The sequence below is a fragment of the Prinia subflava genome, chromosome 1 (assembly GCF_021018805.1).
Source record: "Prinia subflava isolate CZ2003 ecotype Zambia chromosome 1, Cam_Psub_1.2, whole genome shotgun sequence".
Lineage (NCBI taxonomy): Eukaryota > Metazoa > Chordata > Aves > Passeriformes > Cisticolidae > Prinia > Prinia subflava.
Window position 1 is genome coordinate 94909252 of NC_086247.1, and position 12909 is coordinate 94922160.

Here is a 12909-nt window from a genome sequence, read left to right on the forward strand (position 1 = left end):
CAAGTGACCTGAAGAGCTGCAGTGACAACATATTTAACATTGCCCCATTCATAATGCAGTGAAACGTCTGATGTGCAAATCTCTTCACTGAAACTAAATGTTATACTTCTCTACTTCAGTTGAAAAGGTTCAAACTAAAAATGGAGGCGAATCTTTCAACATCACTTTTCAATCTATTTGCATCTGATGTTAAGACTACCTTTTTTCCCCCCTTTTTTATTGGGGCTTGCTGCTGCTTTTTCTTTTCTTTTTTCTTTTTTTCTGGTTTTGTAAGATTCTGTATACATATATATTCTCCATGCAGTCCCAAAAAGTTGAAATGCTATGATAAACTTGTAAGACCCTAGTTCTCAAATATTTATTAGTTGAATATAATAAAAGGGATAACATGGAATTTGGTTATGTGACCTTACTGAACTGCCATTTAGCATTTGCTGCTAAGTCTCCCAGTAGTATTCTGGACCCTTACCTTAATGCAGGATGTGAGTTCCCTTCCAGTAGCCACATATCTTTATATAACATACCATGCTAGTTGAAGAAGAAATGCCACTTAAACGGCTGCATTGAAACTAATTGATGCCAGGGAACATCTGAATGTTATTGTCCTTCAGGGAGAATTTAAGGACAATTCATTGCTCTGTTTTTTTTAAAAAAGGACATTTTGTCATTCTATTGTAAACAGCATGCTACTCACTGAATTAGGATTGCAAATTAATTTTTTGGAGCCTGAGTAGCAGCTCTTTGCTTTTCAACTCTAGGAAAATTATTTTTCTTAACAGAAGTTGTTATTGGTTACATGATAGAGAGGTCTAGGGAACTTTTCCTAATTAGGAGTTAAGGTCACTAGTTTTGCACAACACATCTTTTTGACAAGATTTTCTTCATACAGTGTGCATTTTTATCACTTACCTGTGCTGCAAGGAGAATGATTTCAACAAGCTGAATGAGAACTGTACACCAGCCAAAAAAAGCCATGCCAGAATTTTGGGCTTGAGAAAAACCAGAAATTATCTGTGTAAGGAGGAGAATTTAGATAAATCTAAACCTAGAGTGTAGCTGTCTTTTGTAGAAAAGCACAAGAAAGGGTCAGCCTTCCTTCTTTACCTCTCAAAAATCCAATAACCTCTTCTCTGACAGAACCATGAAAGCTGCCTTTGGCTGGATCCCTACTTGAGAGATAGGACTGTGTCTCAGGGATGAAGGGTGAATGAAGCTCCTCAGCCATGTCTGCTTTAGGTTTCTCATGGAGGAACAGAGGAACTTCTTTCCCATGTGGTCTGATAGAGAGGTTTTAGTATTTTCAGCAATCATCATTCTCTCTGACAAAGCATAGCCTTTAACCTCATTTCTGTTCCATCGCTCTCCCCTGGACAAACATGCACACCAGTCCTCTACAGATGACCAGAACTAATTGCAGCTAGCCACCATGCACATCTGCACTGATACTTGAGGTTGACTTTGAAGATCTCTTCAGCTAGCCAAATCCAGATATACTTCCCTTTGGCATCCAGTAGGCTTTCAAAATCATTCTGTGGCTGACCACAAGAGCTCTAGACCAAGAAAGACATAGCAGTCCTGATAACAGTATATAATAGGAAGAAACCTAAGCCTTTGTAGTTCAATAAATTAAATACCACCAGTTGCCTCCAAGGGGGTCAATCAGAAATGGCTAAAATGATCTTTAGGTTTGTCTCAAGGGTCACACTGATGGAGCTCAACCCACATGAGCTGCCTTTTTCTATCAAAACTTTATCTCACTGCCTGAAGAAAAGATCATCCGCTCTGTGTGTATCTGAAGTGGACTATTTCCTGCTTTATATTTGTCTCAGTATCTGGATGAGGGGCTAAAGGCAGGAAGTGTTTCTTGTTGGATTGGCGCTGGCCAAGACACCTTGTTCAAACCATGCAGAGTCCTGGCATGCTTCAGACATGCAGCACAGGAGCATGAAGCTGTGACTCAGGCTGGAAGCCTGTTTAGGTATATGCTGTATGCTATATATGCATTTCATGAAGGCAGCATTTTCACCACCACTGCAGACATTGGTTTCACATTACATTTAATCTGATGGAACTGCAGGCTCCTATGGAAAGGGTGGCCTCAATCCATCTTGCTCTGTCACATGTTCTTGCTGCTTCCTTCAAGTCATATCAGTTGTGGAGCAACAGAGCAGGCTAATGGGAAATTAGCCTGCTCAAAATAGCAAAATCCACATTTTCAGTTTTCTGTTGGGTCAGCTCATGGAACCACATCCAGCAGCTGATCCAGCCCTTGAGAGGGGGGAAAGAAGCCTGTGCTGTGGGCCGAGGGGTACTGCAGGGTCACTCTGGGTGGCAGAAGTCCACCAATAGGCCAGAGCAAGTGTGAATTGAAGGCAATTCTGATGTGATCTTATCTTCCTGAGCAACTATCTAATCACTCGTCCTGTTTTGGTTAAAAATCCCCTTCTCGTGCTCACCTGTCAGGTATGGAAGGGAGATGTCGCACAGTCTCAAAGGGCAGTTTGGCCACTCTGGTGACTGCCTGGAAACCACCCGTGGCTGCTCCTGGTGTCACAGGGTGTGCTGCTGACTGAGATCAGCACGGAGAAGGCAAAGCAGGTACGCAGCACCTTTGTGCCTGGTACTGTTTCATTCACACCTCTGACTATAACAGTGGAACAAGGGACCGTGAGTTTTGGCGAGTGGCTAGTACCAAATAGGAGCAACTCATTTTTCCATGTGCCTGACTTTTTTTTCAAATAGGAGCTTTTTGAAGGTGTCACCATTTTTAATTAGTAATATATCCCCCTCTAAGTGTTCTTGTTGGAGGAGTGGGTGGAGTATCTGTAGCAGTTGTGAACAATATGAAAGCCAGAGACTGGTCAAGTGTACATAACTGCTTTCCTTGCCTGCTACTCTGAATATAACACTCTTTTCCTCAGCCATGATTAATGAAATATTTTAATGACATTAAAAATTAAATTCTCAAAACATTGCTCATTTTAATAAATATCTTCACAGCATCTTGTACCTATTTAATACATCAGTTTTATCTAAAAGTGTTTAAGTGTGAGGTATTGATATCTAAGATACTTAGGGGACTACCAGAAAAACAAAAGAGCCGATTTATTTTCCCAGATTATAACTGATTAAAATTTGGTTGCTTGTTTACCACTGCAGGGAGATTTGATTTAGGTATCTAATATACATAGAGCAGTTTTGGGTCAGTATAAGCAGAAATCTTTTGGTTTCAGCTTATGAGTTCAAAGTAATATTCATTCCTTTAGTTCTGGAATATGTCCAAATATAGATCATTTACACTGCAAAATATAGATGGAAAAAAACAGTCAATGAATTTATATAAATAGAGATCCTTTATATGACATCTTTCTGCATTGGTAAAGGTGGGTAGCTGAAGTAATATAAAGGGAGCAAATGAAGAGAATTCCATTTTGCAAGTAAATTCTGGTCTTGGCAATCTTATTTTAAATCAAAATCTACAGTAGCCATCTGGGCTACTCATTAAATGTGCTGTCCATTTCAGTATGTGAATATATGATTCCACATATAGAACGTATTTAAAACTCAAACCGTAAAGTGATACCTGATATATTATGGCTATGCTCTTGATACTGAAAGGTATCTGGCTTGGATACCAGCACCCGTTTCAAATCATTTTGAGTTCAGCCTCATAGCAAAGATTATGGCTGACTGCCTGTGCTGCTTTCACAGGAAAATGTGATTAAAAGTCGTTGAAATTGTGGCATTTATGCCTGGTTTTGGTCCTCTGCAAGAGTCCATGGTCCTTTGCAGGGGGAGAGGAAGTGTCTCCTGTCCTCTGCACCAGGAGCTCTTGCAGATATCTGCAGGACACTGGGGCACCCTGTTGGTGATGCTGGGATTGACGGTGTCTCCATGTGCATGAGCCATTCCTGCCCTAGGCAGTGAAAGTTAAGTGATGTTTGCCTTTCAGATCTAACCTGGGAGGAGTGTGGGTGCTAGGGTGGGTGCTGGAGCTCATGGAAAATCATTAGGCAGGCAGGCTGGAGGGACCTCTTTAGTACAAGTCCATGCTGCAATTTCTTTTAAGAAAATACTTGTTATTTAGGTATTGATGTGTCTGCTATACAGCCCTTTGAGATATGAAGTGGAATTATTATTGCCCAAAGAGATGGATAGTTTGGGGAAACTACAAGCTGATGAGAATTCTTCCAGATTCCTTGAAACAGATGTGAAAATTTACCTAATTTATATATTTGACAGATTTATATTTATATTTATATTTATATTTATATTTATATTTATATTTATATTTATATTTATATTTACATTTACATTTACATTTACATTTACATTTACATTTACATTTACATTTATATTTATATTTATATTTATATTTATATTTGTATTTTGAGTGTGCCTCTTTCTGCAGTTATCTGACTAGAACTTGGATCAAAAGTTGTTAGTCTGCTCTTGAACTAATCCTCCTTCTTTTCTGTCAACTAGGGCAGCTCAGACAAATTTTCAGAGTTTTAACTGCCTTTCTTAGTGGTAGAAGAAACCCAAACCCAGAGGCGGGAAAGTGGAAGGTCACACAGCTTTCCTGATGTCAAGGCATCTGGGAACTGGCCAGGCTCTCAACAGGAGATGCTGTAGGTGACTTGAAATCACCTTCCTCATCCCCATTTCCTTTTCCTGGACCTAGTGTAGCCTGTGTGGAACACAGAACTGAGCTCCAAGTCTTTCATTTCACCAGGATGGATGATGCCAAGAAATGTTTTTCAGGTTGTAACTGGCACTCCCACAAACTATTAGATATTTTACCTGCAGCAGAATGACACTCATTTGTGAAATTTCCTGCTGTTAAAAACATCAAAGAATGTAGTTTTCATTGCAGATGAAAATGAAGCTATTTTGAAAAAAGCAAGGGGGAAACACATTGGTACCAGCAGTAAAAACTGTATGACTTATATTCTCAGCAGATTTTAAGGTGTATTGTACATTCTGGAATCCCATTTGTTATATTAATGCACAAAACTTTACAAAAGCAGTTTTTTTAATTGAAAGCAAAGCAGTATCCTGGAGGGTTCTTTAATCAAGGTACTTGATTAATCAGTGCTTGAGTCCTGAAGACCTGGCTTCTAATCTCAACTTTGGAGATGCAGTGGCAGCCTTGTTGAAATCAGGAGCACACTCCCATTTCTGGTCATGAGGCCAGAGTTCCACATGCTGTTGAAAAAAAGTTTTCCAGAGTGTCCTAAGTCCTATGTAAGAGCCAGAACTGAAATAACAGTATCTGAAAGACAGATCTCTTGTCTGAAGTTTTGTGTATTAATTCAGCGTCCTCCTCTCCACATGAATGTTTTCATAAAGGTCTCTATCCTGATCTTGACTTGATCAGATCTATAAATCTTTGCATAGTAAGATGAAAATACACAGGCCATAAACAAAGGTATCTGATGTTTGGATATGTGGCTAGCAGAAAGTATTAGAAGCACATAATCATCTTTTTTAAAACAAGGAGGCTTTTGTTCTTGTGATTGTCTTAGCACAGCTGTGAGTTTTATAGCGCCATGCCAATGAATGCACTCATTGCAACTTGTATTTTACTCTGAAAAGGTAAATTGGGAGTATTAAGCCACCAATAAGTATGTAAAAGTGGCAAAACCACAGGTAAAGTGTTACTGAAAGCTGCAGTCCTGCCAGCCATTTCATTTTAAATATGGCTCTTTTAAATATAACTTTTGCAGTAAAAGCTGTAACTCCTGGATGTAATATGAGCTATTGCTAATGTCATTCCCATGAATTGCTTACAGTATTGAACCGTTAGATGTCTGACAAGTCCATATATCTCCTATACAGTATATATGAAAGTTTTTTGTGTCTAAACCATATGTTCTTTTTTGACTCCTCTATATTCTGGAAATGCACGTGGTTTGGTGATATAGTTTATTTGAACAGGAACCATAGCAGACAGAATTATTCTTTCGTTGAAATGTATCCTTTTTCATACATCTCAGCTTCATGATTAAAGCAATTGACTCTTGAGGCGTTAAGTTTAGTCTGCTTCTGCCACAGTTATGCCTTTGAAAACTCCTGAGTTCACCTAGTGATTTCCAGTAGTCCAAATGTCATTAGAACAACATGCAGGTAGTCTGCAAAGTCCAGTAACACTGTCTACACTTTTGGCTTGGGTGAGCTTTTCCCTTCCTCCCTCTTGGCTAAGCCTCACAGCTCTGGGAGAAAACAAATAGCTTTCCTCATGGAAAGTTTTGCTTAACCTGGCGTGGTGCCTATGCCTAGACCCTCCTCGTCTCTAATGATGATTGAAAGTGTACATGCTACTGTGATAAAACATGCTGAGTCGTTAACATTTGGAGCTTGGATTATAGGCGATGAGTAAGGGAGGGCTGAAGTAATGCGTTCGAGTCAGACCTTCGGTGGACTTGCACGTCTGGGTTGGAGGGGGATCCTGTTACAAGAAACCACACACCCACGGGAATGCGTTTTGCTGTTTCTGGCAAGTTTGATGAATTGGGTCTCCCAGGGGGCCCACCAGAAGAAAGCCCCCAGAAGCACAGATGACCAGACTAGGTGTCTTTTCTGGTTTTCTGCAGCCCTAGGTGTGCAGTTGCCCACAGAGCAGACCTGCCTACCTCTTAGCTGTGGTATGCTGTGAAATACAGTAGGGAACTTTGTTTTCTTTCAACGCCAGCACTTACATTTCCAGGGAGCTCCTTGAGTCTCAGGCTTTCAAGGAAGTGTCCGGTCCCTTTGGAGAAGTCCTAAATGGCTCCAGCCCCATTCCGTGATGCCAGACACTGTGAAGGCAGAGGAAGCTGACCAAAGCTGCAACAAGCAGTGTTGAAAAGGCAGCCTTTGGTTGATGTGTGTCTGCATACCCACCTTCATGTTAGCACTTGGAGTTATCAAGTGTTTGTCTGAAACTGTGTTACTCCCCTCTCTTTCCAGCTGAGAGCAACTTGGAAGAAGTTGCTTCTCATTCCCATGCCCAATTCATTCTTCTATTTCTGTATCAATGGCTGTTAGTGTTGCCATTCCAAATGGTAAAGATTTTGTTGGTTATTTTCTGGAAGCTTTCCCTGCCAGTCGGGAGAGAGAAGTTGCTGTATCTGAGCCTTGGTAACTTTTACATCTGCTTTTAAGCCTGGAGCAGTGCCAAAGAAAATACACGGCTTGCAGAAGCACAAGCTTCATGAGAAAGCTTTGTTCCAATGCAAATTATTTTAGGAATATGTTGTTTGTTTGAATTGTTTCTGCTGAGCTGAGCAATATTAGCTGCTTAGGTGTGGCCTTGTGCCTTGGCCTCCATGCTCTTGTGTCCTGAACTCCTTCTGTCAAAACATTTGTGGGGAAGTTGTGGTAGCAGGCCCCTCTTCTCGAGGGAGCTGAATACGGCACAGGCCTCCACAGCACCTCCGCAGAGCTGGGCTGGCGGCTCAGCCCAGCAAACACATCCGTGTCAGAGGGAGCAGCCTCCCTGCCTTCATGTACTGCACTCTTGGAGAGGCACTGGCAGCCTGCTGGATCCCCAGGCTGTGGAGGGCCTGCCTCTGCTCCCACTTAAGTCAATAACACTGTTCCCTTTGGGTTCATTGGGAAAAGGACCAAGCGCGTGGCTGGTAGTTAAAGCACACATAATAGCTGTATTCATGCCCGATAGACAGGCAGAGAGGGAGTTTTTCCAAGCAGATTTCTGCACCACTCATTGTTTCATCTCTGTCTGCCGGACGGCTGGGGGCTGGGTCAGGGTCCTGATAGTGTCTTGACCATCACTGCAGAGAGCAGGCTGCATGATAACCTGGCTCCAGGTCTTTCCTCCTCCCTGAGGAGCTGATGCTGATTGCAACCGAAGGGGGCTTCCACAACAACCTTATCACCAGACTGGGAGGAAGCTTATGAAAAAAAGCAGACCCTAAAATGTTCCCCTCCTCCTCTGTCACTGAGGAAGTCTGCAAAGCCTGGGTATTGAAAATACCTGGGAACAATCACGAGTAAGAAATACAGTAGGAAAACTGCAGCCCTGTTCCTGGCTGGCCAGCCTGGCTGGCTTTGGCAGCAAACCAGGGGGCTGGACCAGCCCTCTGTCTCCTTTACAGGCTTCACTTTTAGGCCTTCTACATTTTGCACACCATGAAACCTACTGCAAGACAAATAGCAGAAAGTGAGTGAGATGGTGCTGCAAGTGTGTCAAAACTCTCAAACCATATTGTTCCTGAACACATAAATTGCAGTATGTGCACTGGACCAGTCTTGAAAAAGCAATGCTACAGGCTATCCAAATCTATAATTAGGGGATTAATTCTTTGATCCTTATGTAGTTATAGCTCATAATGTAAATGCAAGAATGTTCCTCGCTTGCCTTTCCTTTGCACAACTAAAACATGATTTCTCTGCGTAATTTTGACTTTTCTGCAGACATACTGCAGAAGAGAATGCAGAAGACAAGATTTTACTCTTCATGTCTGTACTGTCCAGATTGCTTTTGATATTTGATTTCTGTGGGAGCTAGCGCCGAAGATCTGTTCCATTTCATAACTTTTGTGATAGCTTTGGGGTTGCAGAATAGGTATTGCTGTAGATATTATGAATCCATTTTGGTATTCTGGGAGCAGCAGTCAGTTCCTTTTCTAGTGCTTCAGGGAAAATATGTGTTTCAGTGTCACCTCATAAGCAAAATCTTCTGCAGATTACTTAGGGAGTAGAAAAATCACTATTTTGGGTCACAAGAGAAGCCTCCAAAAATAACAAACTGAAGAATATTTATTTTAACCTTTATTTCTATCATGCTTATGCAAATCTATATGCAGATAAAGTGTCTGAAATTATCTATAACACTTTGTAATGTGTTCTAATTCTTTTACAGCTTTGTAGCTGTGGTGGGTGAGAGTGATCTAAGTCTCTTGTACTCATAATTGACTTTTCTGAAAATCCTGCAGATGCCTGTTGAGTGAAGCCTTTTGGAAACCTGAGGTCAGGTGGAAAAGCTCATCCCTTGGAGGTTTTGTTGTGCATAATCAGTTCCTGAACCATTGCAGCTCCATACTGCTGCTCACCTCTGGGCTGCGATTGTCAATGGTGCTGGCAACTGAGCTTTTGCTATCCAGTTATTCTTTTGGAAGACTAGAAGACTTTTGAATAACTTCAAAAGTTATTCTTTTGAAGACTGGTAATTTCTTTGCTATTAGTTGACTTATATTTTTTCCTCTGTGATGACTTGTGTTCCACAAGCTCCAGGCTGCACTTCTACTCAGCTGTTGGCTTGAGGCCTTTCACCTCAGACCATCTGCACGAGGCATTAACAACTTCTCCAGGCGTCTTCTTCTTATAGTAATGTCTTTGAGTCAGTAGTACTGGGAGGTTCAAATGTTCTTCTCAATATAATATGACTTTGTATGAACTTGCCGTATAAAAAGGGAAGCCGCTTCTGGTTTTTTTTCAATTACACTCTTTGTTTTCGTTGTTCTGAGAAACTTCCCTGACTCATTAGCTGTTAACCACTGCATGACAAACCATGGGCCCCAGCAGTCAAAGGCTAGAGCTTCTTGAAGTTGCTAGAATTGATGCCACACAAATTCCAGTTTTGAGAGTGTTGTAATGAGTCCAAGTTTTTCCAAGTTGTACCTCAGCCAGACACTGCACAAGATCTCTCTGGAAGGGCCACCAGAAATGGAGATGGCTGTTCTATTCCAGACCCTGACCTCCTAGGTAACTTTGAAAGAGTTCTCAGGTATTTTTTCTTTGTTTTTTCTTCCCCACAGAGAGTATGCTAGGATGAGGAAAGACATCATTACAGACGAAAAAGAAAAAAGGTGATTCTAGGGCAGAAAGTGCCATCAGCCACAGGGAGACAACTATGCTTTTTGCATCAGCAGACAAACCCAGGGGCAATGGCTGCTTCAGAAAACTTTCCAGGAATTCTCCCACTATTTCTGGAAACCTGCACTGGACCTTTATAGGCCAGAAAAGCACACTGCTATCTATTTAAGCCACAGATTCACAGTTGGATGAGATGTCACCACTTGGTAGGAACCTCGAAATCTCCATTGTTATCAGACAAACTGCTGATTTCTGCCCTATTCAGCACATAGTCAGAGTTGTAGAGGTAAAGGTGACCATGGTCTTTGGGGTTAGAGGGTTCAGGCTTTCCTTTTTGCATGTGACATCCCAGATATTTCATGCCATTTCAATGGCAAACTGAAGTCTTAAAGAGGAACCAGTAGTGCTGAAGTCAAGGAAGGGCTTGCCAGAAGGACATGCTAATGTGAAAGCAGTTTCTTGGTGCTATTTTAGTAGCTAACGCACAATTCCAGAGATAGCTACAGCCCTCCATTTAATTGGTGTGTGCTTGCTGGCAGAGGCAGTTCTGTGTTGCAAGACTCCAGGACCCCCAGTCAAAGCTGGGGCTCTACATGGGCTGCAGCATTGGAAGGGATGAGGGAATGGGGTCCTTTGTGACAAGTACAGGCAAGTGCATGTGTGTATATACATTCACTCTATTTGGGAAACTTAGTAAAGAAAATAATATAGAAGCTGTCTCATGAAGCTGTAGCATGGTCAGCAAGCATTTCAAAGTTTCAGATTTAAAGCACAGCTGTGAAACTACCTGATGACATAATTAGAGTGAAAGAAGGCCTGAGAAAAAGAGAAATGAAAGGAGGGTTAAATATAACATCCCCATTGAAACAAACAAAAAAAAGCATAGATGAATTCTGGAAGAAGAGGGGAAAGGATGAAAGGATGAGTGTTGGTGAGAGAGAGAGAGGAGTTTGTCTAAAAGTGAAATAGTACAAATGAGTAGTAAGAGCCCAGGATTTGACTGCCATGGAAAAGTGTGTCTAAAGAATACCTCTCTTTGCCCCCAAATAATTTAAGTATAGAGGAAAATGAGAGGAGATGATGAAATGAGCATTGTGCTCCTTAAACTTATACAGATCCACGGAGAGAAGGCAGAGGAGCCTTTCTGTCTGTATTGATCTGCAGTCTGCAGTGAGATGGCTGCATTGCCTGCAAGTGGAAAGGTTTGGTGGGCAGCTCCCCTAGGGCAGGACCTTCATATAACCCCGTGGCTTATTTCCATGTTCAATAGACAGGTTTTCTAAGGGGCAAGGAAGGGGCTTCAGAGCTGCCACTGGGTTGAGAAAGCTCCTGCAGGGAGACCAAAAAACCCTCAGAAATACGGTGAAAATGAAAGGGTGGGAAGTAGTCTTTGAATAAATGTAGTCCCATCACCTGAACTTAGTTAGAAATTTCCGTATCAGTTTTAAGACTTAGAGTGTAATAGGGCATTCAGTTAAAAAGAGAAAAATAAGAGTATATTATCCATTGATTTTTCCCCAGTTGGAAACTACCCAGAAAAAACAGTGCTAGAAGAAGTAGAAGTGATCAGACCTTGACAAGGCAGTTGAGGGTTTGTAAAAGCTCACTTTCAAAGATATACAACTGAAGAATAAAACAGGAAATCCCCTTACTTTGCAACTTTCGAAAGATGGCATTCAAGTTACATTTAGGATGTGATCCAAGTGCCATGAAAATTTTTTTCATCAACTTTGATGCATGTTCTAAAACAGGATGTGTTAAATCAGGGAAAATAATAACAGATTCTCAAGTAAATTAACAGAAGATTCGCAACAGATTATGAATCACTATATTAAAGAATCAATTAGAGTCAGCTATTTACATAAAGGCAGAGTAGTAGCAAAAGAAATTTTGAACTAGGAAAAATCAGAACATCTGCTGAAATTTCCAAAGCTATATTTACTATTATCTTAGGAAAAGCACCTGGACTGAATGGTGTCTCATCAAAAACATTTAAGTGTTTCCAGACCAAAATCACTTGGATAGTTCTGGAAAAAAAAATCATCTGCTAAAGTAAAAGTCCTCTCTAATCCCTTCCACTGAATTTTGTCTTGAGGAACATCACCGTTTTAAACCAGAACACCTTCTGCTGCCGTGAACTACTTTGCTGGAACCAAGGCCTGCCCTTGCATAACAGTCCCATTAGCTAACTGTTGGGTAGACTTTATTATTATAAGGAATATTTTGGATTCAAGCACTCAGCACAGAGGAGTGTATGAAAAGTAAGCAGACTTCGATAGAGATGCCAGAATTCCTGCCAAGAAATCTACAAATGGATGGACCTTTTCTTTGGTTATTAGATGAATATTCAGAAAAAAATCTGCTTTTGAAATTTTCAGCAAACCTATTGTCATTTATTTTAGTGAGGAAGGGGGTAAGATACCGGGCTGTCCATGTTTCATGGTGTGAGTTGTGACCGTAAAAATGTTTGGTCAGCCAGCCAGAGATCAGCCAGATGTATACTTGATGTTTCAAGGCTATTTTTATGGTTTCTCTGATAATAAAATCTAGATTTCTGCAGCAACGAACACAATTTCTCTGCTGTCAGTTAAGAGCCTGCTTCAGGGAGGAGGTGGCAGATGCTTGTGATGCCAGATGAGTCTGTATCATGCTTTCTGTTGTGTATGATCCCCTGAGGGATGTGGCCATGACCTCCCTGTGCCTATTTTTGGAAAAATATCTGTGTTTAGAAAGTTGTCTGAAGATGGATTTACATTTCATATGAAAAACTTTTGTTGGGGGGAAGACACCACTGGAGGGGGAAAACCCCACATCTTGGGACACTAAAATGATTGTAAGAATTCTTTGCTGAGAGGTCGTAGATAATATTTCTCGTAATACAGAAAAGACATCTAGATTTTACATTGCTGCTGCAAAATGAAATCCTACGAATCTTATGAATGGGAGAACTTACCTTTGGGTATTTTTGATAAAGGCAGCTGGAGTAAGTCAGCATAGTTCCATGTAATTGTAGTGTAGCTGCACTGATTTCTACCTGTTCAGACCCAAAACAAATTTAAGAATGAATGTACTAGCTGCAGGGGCAATTCT

The 12909-nt window shown here is 41.1% G+C and overlaps 1 protein-coding gene across 4 annotated transcripts in view; it reads left to right on the forward strand.

Moving 5' to 3' along the window:
• Positions 1 to 12909, forward strand: part of NFATC1 (nuclear factor of activated T cells 1) — a 110362-nt gene that overhangs the window by 79300 nt on the left and 18153 nt on the right. The gene's annotated exons all lie outside the window — the stretch shown is intronic.